Raw genomic sequence first — 10,012 nt, forward strand, 5'->3', positions numbered from 1 at the left:
TCTTTAAGAGCTCTGAGTTTTTAACCAAGATGTATATAAAAATACAAAGGCTTGACTCCTGTTCTTGGAGGTTCAGTGAGCCTAGGTGTGTTTTGATAATCTTTATTTTATGTAGCCACATACAAGAATATTATTTTAAAATGAGAAAACATGAACTAAGAATACTGAGTCTTGGCTAGTTGACATAAGAGATAACAGTAAAAAATAAGAACTTCATGATTTTCTGAACATTAAATGTGCTCACAAAAGTCTGGGTTATAAACATGACTTTTTCCTCCCTCCCTCGCTGCTCCCTCCCTCTCTTCCTTCTCTTCTCCCCTCCTTCCTCCCTCTCTCCCTTCCTTCCTTCTTTCTGCCTCTTCCTTTTTCTTTTTACAAAATGGGAACACTAGTAATGCACCTTGAGGTATGTCTAAGTGATTTACCTTCTTTTCCTCAGTTGATTTTATTAATGTGTCAGTTTTATGAGAATCTGTTTGTATTTATTTATATTAATGATCATTGTATGGTTTTTCTGTTTCCAAGCAGATTTTATGTGAAAATAAAGGGTAAGAGAAGAGTGGAGGGGTGTGACAAGTGCACAATGCATGCATTTCTGTAAATATCTCATTAATTTGTACAATTAATATGTGTTAATAATAAAAAATATTTTACAAAGAATTCCAGATTGTTCAGCTATGTGGTTGGATGCAGGTTCTACCATATTTGGGTTGCTTTTTAAATCAAATTTCACCTATAAACATATTTTGAGCAGCTATACAACTACACAAGTCCCTGCATAGCCAGTATCTATATAAATTTCCTATTGTACAACTTTTTAAAATGATCTCTATTTATTTCAAGAGGAAACAGACAAACACACATTTGAAATTCCACAAGTAAAATGCTATGAAAGAAGAAACTGCAGGGCATTTGAGGGTTTGGGGGAGAGGTTGAGAGGTGGTTAGACAGAGTGGACCTAAGGTTACCCTTGAAATTTGAAGGCATGTCGCATTTACAGAGTTACAGGAAAAGTGGTGACTGTTTCCAAATTATCCTGAATGTATAAAGGGCTTCATGTTTGAGTTAGGTGCATGTAACTCAGGTGATGTAGCTTCCTAAAGCACATGAGTATTGTCTTGATGACCTACAGGAACTGTATGTCAGGGAGTACCAAATATATCAATATAATCTTGATGTATTCTGCTAAGCAATTTAACTGTGATGCTACCTCATACTTGATTTGTCATTATTTCTAAAGTATCATTTTAAGATGCAATAAGGTCGATTCTTTTTTATGTTTAGGGAGGATTGGGGCTAATTATCATTCTTAGAAGGAGAGGAAAGAAAGGAGAGAAGAAAGGGAGGAAAGGATGCTTCATAAAGTAGCCATGTTAAAGACACTTTTATTTAAACAAATTTTAAATAATTGAATTGATCTCATATAAATGTATTTTTCTTCATTATCTTTTTACTATTATCCTTAGAGTATTAATTGCCCCATAAAACCATAATAATCACCCAATGAAGAAACATTGTCTTCATGCAGTCAAATGGAAGGAAATTAATTTACAATAGAATAACACACACACACACACACACACACACACACACACACACACACAGAGAGAGAGAGAGAGAGAGAGAGAGAGAGAGAGAGAGAGAGAGAGAGAGAGAAGCACAACAAAAGGGCTCAATCCAGTGCTAAATAATTTTTTGTTGTTTCTTTTTATGTATTAGTTTGCTCAGGCTGGCAGAAAAAAATGCCACATGCGGGTGGCATAAGCCACAAAAATTATTTTCTCATTGCTTAAAACCACAACTGTGGCTTCCAGATGAGGCTGGATCCTGGTGAGCATGGCCTCCTCCTTGCTGTGTTCTCACGTGGTCTTTCCTCCACACACGTGTGGAGAGGAAGAATGAGCTCTGGCATTTCTCTTATAAAGTTGGCAGTCTTATTGTGCTAGGAACTCCCACCCCTTTAAACTACATTTAACCTTAACCACCTCCTTAAAGGTCATGGTTGAAGACAGTCAAAGTGGGCATTAGGACTTCAGTAGATGGATTTTGCAAAGAGGGAAACACAATGAATTCCATAAATGTTTAGATAAAAGTTTTCTTATTTCTAAATAAAATTGGCTTTGTGGCAACCAAAAAAATGTTTCATTTTATCTCTGCCAGCACAGACCTCCACTATTCTAAAACCTTTGAAATAATCTTTGTTTCTTATCATTCAGTTTTCCTGAGTCTCACTTTTCTCCTCTTCCTTCTTCTCTCACACTATAGGTAGAAATGAAGAATGAAGTCTGCAAAGAAGGCCAGTGAGTAGAATGGGAAAGAAACCTATTTTGAAGGAAAATGAGCTGTATTACAAAGCAATTTGGCAGTGGAGTTAAAAAGCATCAAAAGTGAGACAGACCAATCATGGCTGTAGGAAAATAAGCCGTTAGTGAGACTCTAACCTCAAAAATAAGCCAGGCACAGTGGATACAGACCCCTCAGTGCTGAAATGTAAGCTTATCAACAACCCAAATAAACTTCAAGTCAGGGTTTGGTGGTTTTGTGCCTTTGTATTTTAACTATTCTTTTCTGTGATCTGGTTGTAGATGACTATGGTGTGGAGTACTTTGTCCTTTGAATCCCTCATTGGAAGGTATTAGTAGGCTGGAAACTTAATCTATCATGTTCAGAGATGGGGCCTTTTGGAAGTGGTAGGGATTGGAAAAAGTCATTAAGGTAAAGCCACCATGACTCCTGGTGGCTCCCTAAGAGGGAGAGATGCTCTATGCACACACACATACACACATGCACATGCATGTAGGCATATACATATGTGTGTACATATGTGTACACATGCACACACACACACAAGTGTACTCTCTCTGACTCTTGCCATATGTTGGGCTATTTCAGGATTCTGCCGGTCAGAAGGCCATCACCAGATGCAGTCCCTTGACCTTGTATCTTTAGAATCATGAGCCACAATAAACTTCTTTTCTTTACAAAATAGTTTGCCTCTGGCCTTTCATTATAGTGACAAAAACAGACTGATACATTAGATCTTCCAAAGATGGTTTAAACTAGTGTAATAAACTAATCACATATAAGAACTTGAATCTTACAAACAGAATAAATTACTCAAATGCTTTGATCAAGTTCACTGACTAGTTATACTACAAATATCAAGAAAGGCTTTGGTTGGGTATGGTAGAGCTTCATTTAAAAAATTCCCCACAAAACACGAGCAGTTACATATATAAAACTGTATTTTTGCATGTAGCCTTTACTTAGTAAACCTTCAATAAATTGTTGAATAGAAGAAAAGGTTCCATCAAGTGCAGGATGAGAGGAAATTATGTATCCATTACAGAAGTTCCACAGTTACACCTGAGGATTTTGGCAAAGCCATTCTTGACTCTTCTTGGGGCTTGGCTCCTAAGTTCTGGAGAACTGCTGACAGTCCTCTTGACTCAAATTTCAAACGCCTATTGAAGTTTCCTTAGAATTTTTCCCTAGCGGATCATTTTGTTCCATGGCTATTTATAGACAAACTAAAATTACAGCAGAAACGTTTCATGGTGTCCTGGTTCCTCGTTCTTGCCATGATGGGATAAAAGAAGACAGAAAGCAACAGAGAGGGCGGATGAGTCACTCCTTCCATGGGCTCTTAAGGAGGTGACTCTTAATGAAATGAAAGGCCTGGGGTGACAAGATGGGTTGGAGGAGCCTTCCCTGCTCCCCGGTGAGCTCCTTTGTCTTGGCCAGGCAGGTCTAGTTCTCCATGGGAATGGATGCAATCAGAGTCTTGTTCAGTCATGTAGCCACAGCTGCTTTAGACATTTGACTGTTTTAAGTTCCTCAGAACAGGGGTCTTGACTCCCTGATCGCCAATGGAGTCTCTTTCAACTGTAGACTTAGTTTTTTTTAACAGCTCTTCCAATTTGGACACTATCTCAACTCATTTCCTCCACATTTTAGGAGTAAACTTAGGAGTTACACCTGTAACTCATGTGTCTGTGTGTACATATTATGTACACATAATTTTTTTGGCAGTACTAGGGTTTGAACTCAGGGCCTTGCACTGGCTCTGCAACTTGAACGACACCCCTTGCAAACCTAAACATTCTTAATGCGAGTAGTATTTCAACTCATAATTTTCATATGCAAAAATTTGTTCTCTAAGAACACTTTCATAGCATTTATCTGTCAAATAAGGAGTTAAAATAGAGCCTTTCTAAAGGATAAAGGGTTAGACTGTGGTAGGAATACTGAAGCTGAAACTCTATGAGCAGAGGTGATGTTTAAAAGATGTAAATGACCTGGCTACTTGGGAGGCAGAGATTGGGAGGATCGTGGTCAAAGCCAAGCAAGAAAAAAGTTAATGAGACCCCATCACAACAAATAAGTTTGGTGTGGTGATGCATAACTATAAACTCAGCTATGCAGGAAGCATAGTTAAGAGGATCTCAGTCCAAGGCTGGCCCAGGGAAAAACAGTGAGACTTTATCTGAAAAATAGCTAAAGCAAAAAAAGGAATGGGGTGGCATGGCTCAATTAGTAGAGTACCTTCCTAGCAAGCCCTGAGCTCAAAACAAAACTAAACAAACAAACAAAATGAATGATAGTGATGAATAAATAATGTAGGATCTGAAAGAAGATTCATGGTAATTCATGACTACCATGAAGGTAGGAAGGTAGGCACTTATGGTGGGAGAAATGTTTCGTCTTTTTATAAAGTCATGATCACAGACCCATCTCATAGTTGAGCAGATTATATAAACACCATTACTTTCCAAGTTCAGAAAGTACTTCATCAAATGGAAAATGTGGCTTTGACTTTGAGAACTACAGAAATATCCTTTAACATTACATCTCTTCAAGAAATCTCAGATGATCAGAAAATAAGTATCTTACCAATAAGTACTTACCAAGCTTTTGGAATATCATTGCAAATTATTTGTGGTAGTTTGGAAGAGGTTTCTCTTATACAAGCAAATAACTCTCAAGAATTTAGTGGTTTTTAACATATGTTCAGTATTAGCTTCTATTTCTTTTCTTTTTTTCTTCTTTTCAACAATAGTTTGGTAATAAATGATATTGCTTCAACAACCTTAAAAACAAAGGAAAATAAAAAATTAGAGCCCATTTAGAGACTTATGTAATTTTTCTATGTGAGTTTGTAATGAGTAGGGACCCAGGAAAATACAGGGAGCAGAGTCCAAACCTGCCAGGCCCTTGATGGGAGGGACAATCATGACCCATAGGCCCAGTGCTGCGGTCAAGTTCACCAGGTGACAGAGGGACAGCAGGTGAACGTCAGAGCCTGGAGGCACACCGAGCGAGTGTGCTATGTTCTGTAGTTCAACTGGTCTTGATTTCTCTTTAGTCTTTGATTTGGAAGTCTTTTTTGGGAAACACAGAGGCCCCAAGGTGTCATTCATTCATTCATTCATTCTTCATTTGTTATTTACTTAATTACCCAGGATTAATTGAATAGTCTGGTTAAAAGGCACTTGGAATATTAAGATGAGAGCCAGAATAAATATCTGCTTTTAAGAGACAACATGAAATACGTTTTGTAGGTTCCTATTCTTTCTTTGAACTCAGGGCCTTGTACTTGGTAGGGAAGCACTCTGTACACCCAGTTCTTTTTACTTTGTTATTTTTTGGATAGAGTCTGTGTTTTTGCCTGGGGCTGGTCTTACTCCCACCTTCCTTCCCTCACAGCTGGGAAAACTGGCATGTGCCACCATGCCCAGTTTGTTGGTTGAGATGGGACCTCACTAAATTTTTGCCCCAACTGGCCTGGAAATTTGAACCTCTCAATCTCTGCCCCCAGAGTAGCTCAGATTACAGACCTGAACCACTATACCTGGTGATTCCTGCTCTTTCTGAAATACAAATAGGGACTAAACTGAAATAATCCACGTAGATACAGAAAGTACTGAAAATTATTCAACAGACACTCAGAATGAACAAAAAACCATTTTATTATACTTGTTTCAAGTTGCTTTCATTAAATAAAAAGATTCAGTTAGACTTTTCCCATCTTATTTTATAATGTTGTCTACAAATACTAGTGAATTTCTTCTTTGACATTTTATCATGTGGTAATACACTGTGTTTTCAATAAAATTTTCAGGTTTTGTTGTTGTATACAAGCTCTGTGGATTTCTATACATATATATTTTTGTATCCTGCCACCTTATTAAATTCTTTTAAGAATAAAAGAACAAAATTCTTTTATTCTTATTAAATTCTTCAGCTTCTGTTGAGCTGGAGTCTGTTGACGGTGGAAGTCTAGGCTCCTCTCTTGGCTGTTCGGGCACAGGGTAGTTCCTTTAGTTTGACTGGAGCTCAATGAGTTAGGTCTACAGTTCTGTCTTGCTAAGCTATCCTTTACTGGGTCATTTGGCCAGAGAAACAGGAAGCTTTTTCTTTCTTTGTCTTTTTCTGAACCCCTTTACTTTTCTAGGTTAGTGGCATTTTTAGCTTCAACTCTAGAACATATACAAAAAGAAAACACACTGTTATTTTGTGCCTTAAGTCTGAGCTGCCTAGCTGCTCTGCCACCTTCTTTACATTTTTTAGATTTATTATGTTTCTTTTGGGGAGGGCATTGCAAGTAATTTACCACTTAAGCCAAGCCCACAGCACCTTCTGTTTCTTTTATGCATTATATAGGACTTCCATTTATATTTAATCGGGAAAATAAAGTGTATCTACTCCATCTTCTTGGAAGTAGAATTCCACTTCTTCATTATTTTTAAAGAGGCAGTGGCTGCACAGGTCAGGCACTGCTATTTAATGATGTAGGAAAAATCAAACAGGTCTCAAGACAAGACAACACACATGCAAGCATGCACGCTCATGATTCCCCACAGGGAACATTTGAAGTTCTCAAACTTCACAGTTACTGGAGGAGACACAAAGTTCCTTTTAGTGGTTGGTCACTCACAGCCCATTGTCCCAAGCTGACAGCCCTGTGGAGCAACCAAATCCTTGAAGAGAACTTCTTATCTGCCTGAGGCATGGAAGAGGAGCCAGCTGAGACACTGGGAGTGAAGGGCAAGGGAAGGGTCCACAGGAAATGGGGACAGCCATCCTTCCATAAAAGAAGTCTTAAGCATCCTAATTGTACCAGTCCCATGTCCAGTGGGACCTGTCCATCCCTGGAACTCTCATGGAGGCCTTTTGAAAACACATGGGCCAGGCATAGTGGCACAGGCCTATAATCCCAGCACTCGGGAGGCTAAGGCAGGAGTATTGGGAGTTCAAAACTAGCCTGAGATGCTGACTCTAGAAACCAAACCAAACCAAAATCAAACCCCACACAGCCAGGCTTTCTTTTTGACTGGCTGTGCCAGAATCTTTGGTGGGTGGGAGAAGTCACATTCTAGAAGTATGCATCCTAGTGGGTTGGGAAGTATGGATTTGATAATTCTGAAGAGTCTCCCCTCTCTCTTCTTCCTGTTAGCGCAGGAGGAGTGATTTGTTTTGTTTTTTGGTGGGACTGGGGTTTGAACTCAGGGCTTCACATTCGCAAAGCAAGTGCTTTACTGCTTGAGCCACACCTCCAGTCCATTTTGCTCTGGCTATTTTGGAGATGGGGGTCTCAGGAAGTATTTGCCCAGGCTGGCCTTAGGCTGTGATCTTCCTGCTCTCAGCCTCTCAAGTAGCTAGGATTATAACCATGAGCTCCTGGTGCCCAGCTAGGAAAGTGATATTTAACACTCTGTTATTTAAGCTGAACAATTTCCTAAGGAATTCAAAGGTCTCATAAACCTGGATGCACATTCATGAACACAGGCACAGAGAGGCCCACTGGGCCCAGATCCATACATTCTTGGGTGGCCAGGAACCCAGGACTTGGAACTATCCAATCTGGAAGTGATACCAAGTCTGCAGGTATAGCCACAGTGGTTTTCATCCCAGTCTGGTGGCCACGGAAGTGTCAGCTGCTGCTCACAGGTGGCGGGCTACCTCCCAGAGGATCTGCAGGGCCATCGAGGCACAGGGGAGCTGGGCCAGGGTGTTGGACAGGGAGTGGATGGGCACCAGCAGCTTGCCCAGGTAGGCCACAGTGTGTACCATGCAGCCCACAGGAAGATGAGGACGTGCAGCCAGGCAACAAAAGGGTTAGGCCCTAAGAAAGAGTAGACCCAGGAAGAGGAAGGGATAGATGGTCTTCATGTCGTTCCAGTGAGCCCTAAGGCAATGCTCCACTACGGGTCACTCCGACAGTACTGGGGGCCTCCATATCTCAGGGCATCTGAGATATGCGAAAGCCTTCTTCCAAAGCCTCACTTGGCCTGTGATGACAGCTACTACGTTTATCTTCATGACGAGCAGTGTGCTGAAGAGCAGGAAAGCCGGGAGCACCTGGCCCCTGCCATCATCACCAGGTCTAGGGCAGGCATCTCTGCCAGACCGCATGAGCTCTGACTCTGGGACAGCCAGACCGTGGGTAGGACCGTCCACAGAGCGGCCTGGACAGACCCATTTCTTCCTTTTTTTAGCCAGGTTGAAGCACTTTGCTTTACACTTCCATCTTCTATACAGCATACATTCGGGGCTTATTATAAGCCAAAGTAAAAACAGTTTTCTTTAAACACAAGACCAAGTGCATTCACTTTCTCAATAGTCATGTTGTAATTATAGATAGATGACAGATAGATAGATAGATTTATCTATCTATATACATATCACTGAAAAATTTAAGAAACACAGACTATGCAACAAACAGATCTTAAAGTAGAAGACTAACCCAGTATTTTAAGAAATAACCAGGGCTTTTACAAAGTAAGATGGTCATGGTCACGAGTATTATATATTCCTTTAATTCTCTTGCTGCAAGTATAATTATCAGTGAACATTATTGATTGTTAACTGTGAAATAATATTGGGGATAGATAATAGTTTTCAGCACTTATCTACTTTAAGCTCTGTACCAAAGACAATTTTTTGAATAATCTTCTAATTACTATTGTTGTCATAAATAAAGCCAATGCAATACTCTTTGATAGCATATCAAAAACTTTAACTTTCCCAGTAAGCTAGCAAAACTATTAGTATAATTCAGTCTGAGTTTGGAGGCTTCAAAACCAGGGGAGCTGATGGTACAATCCCCAATCTGCATTTGAAGGCTTGAGAACTAAGAGCACCATGTCCACGGCAGGCTCAAGACAAGTGTGTCCTTCCTCTTGTTATATTGAGACCTTCAATAAATTGGGTAGCACCAGCTCACATTAGTAGGGTAGGTTCTTTTTTACTAAGTGTACTGATTTACATGCTATTTTCTGGAGGCACATCCACAGACATTCCCAGAAAGACATACCAGACAAACATACCTAGAAATAATGTTTTGCTACTATCAAAGCTTTCCTTAGCCCAGAAAAGATGGCACATAAAATTAAACATCATGCAGCCAGAATAGGTTAAGACAGAAATTGGTGCCAAGAATTTTATATAACACATATGTAAAATTGTGGAAGTCACTTTGAAATTGGGTGAATGGATAAAGACTGAGAAGAGGTGTATGCAAGAAAAAGTACACACTGCTGTGAACAGACTTTTCAACATGGTTCTGGTGAGGACATCAAAGGAATAGAGGAAGACAGTAGAGAAAGTAGTTGTTAATACAATGCTGATAGAAATATGGAAGGTGAAGAACATACTGAAGACGCTCCAGACAAAAGTGAGAAAAATGTCATCAGATAATGGAGAAGTTGATTCTTCATATAAAGTGGCAAATAAATTGGCTAAATGATGCTTGTGTTCTAGAGTTTTGTGAAAGTAGAACTTGGAAGTGATGAAACTATTTACAGAAGATAGTTCTAAGTAAAGAAGATGTGTATTGACACCACTTGACTGCTTATAGTAAAATGAAGGAAGAAAAACATAACTTAAAGGTAAATTGTTGAATAAAAAAGGAAGCAGAGCTTAAAGATTTGGAAAATTATCAATCAGCTTATCTATATTGAGAAATATTAAAAAACTATGAAGTGCTCATGTGACTATCCTGTAAGGCGAT

The 10,012-nt window shown here is 39.5% G+C and overlaps 1 pseudogene; it reads right to left on the reverse strand.

The window, feature by feature from the left end:
- Positions 1 to 7,944: 7,944 nt before the first annotated feature.
- On the reverse strand, positions 7,945 to 8,399 carry LOC109699212 (prostaglandin E synthase pseudogene; annotated as a pseudogene).
- Positions 8,400 to 10,012: the final 1,613 nt, after the last annotated feature.

The sequence above is a fragment of the Castor canadensis genome, chromosome 17, assembly GCF_047511655.1.
Source record: "Castor canadensis chromosome 17, mCasCan1.hap1v2, whole genome shotgun sequence".
NCBI lineage: Eukaryota > Metazoa > Chordata > Mammalia > Rodentia > Castoridae > Castor > Castor canadensis.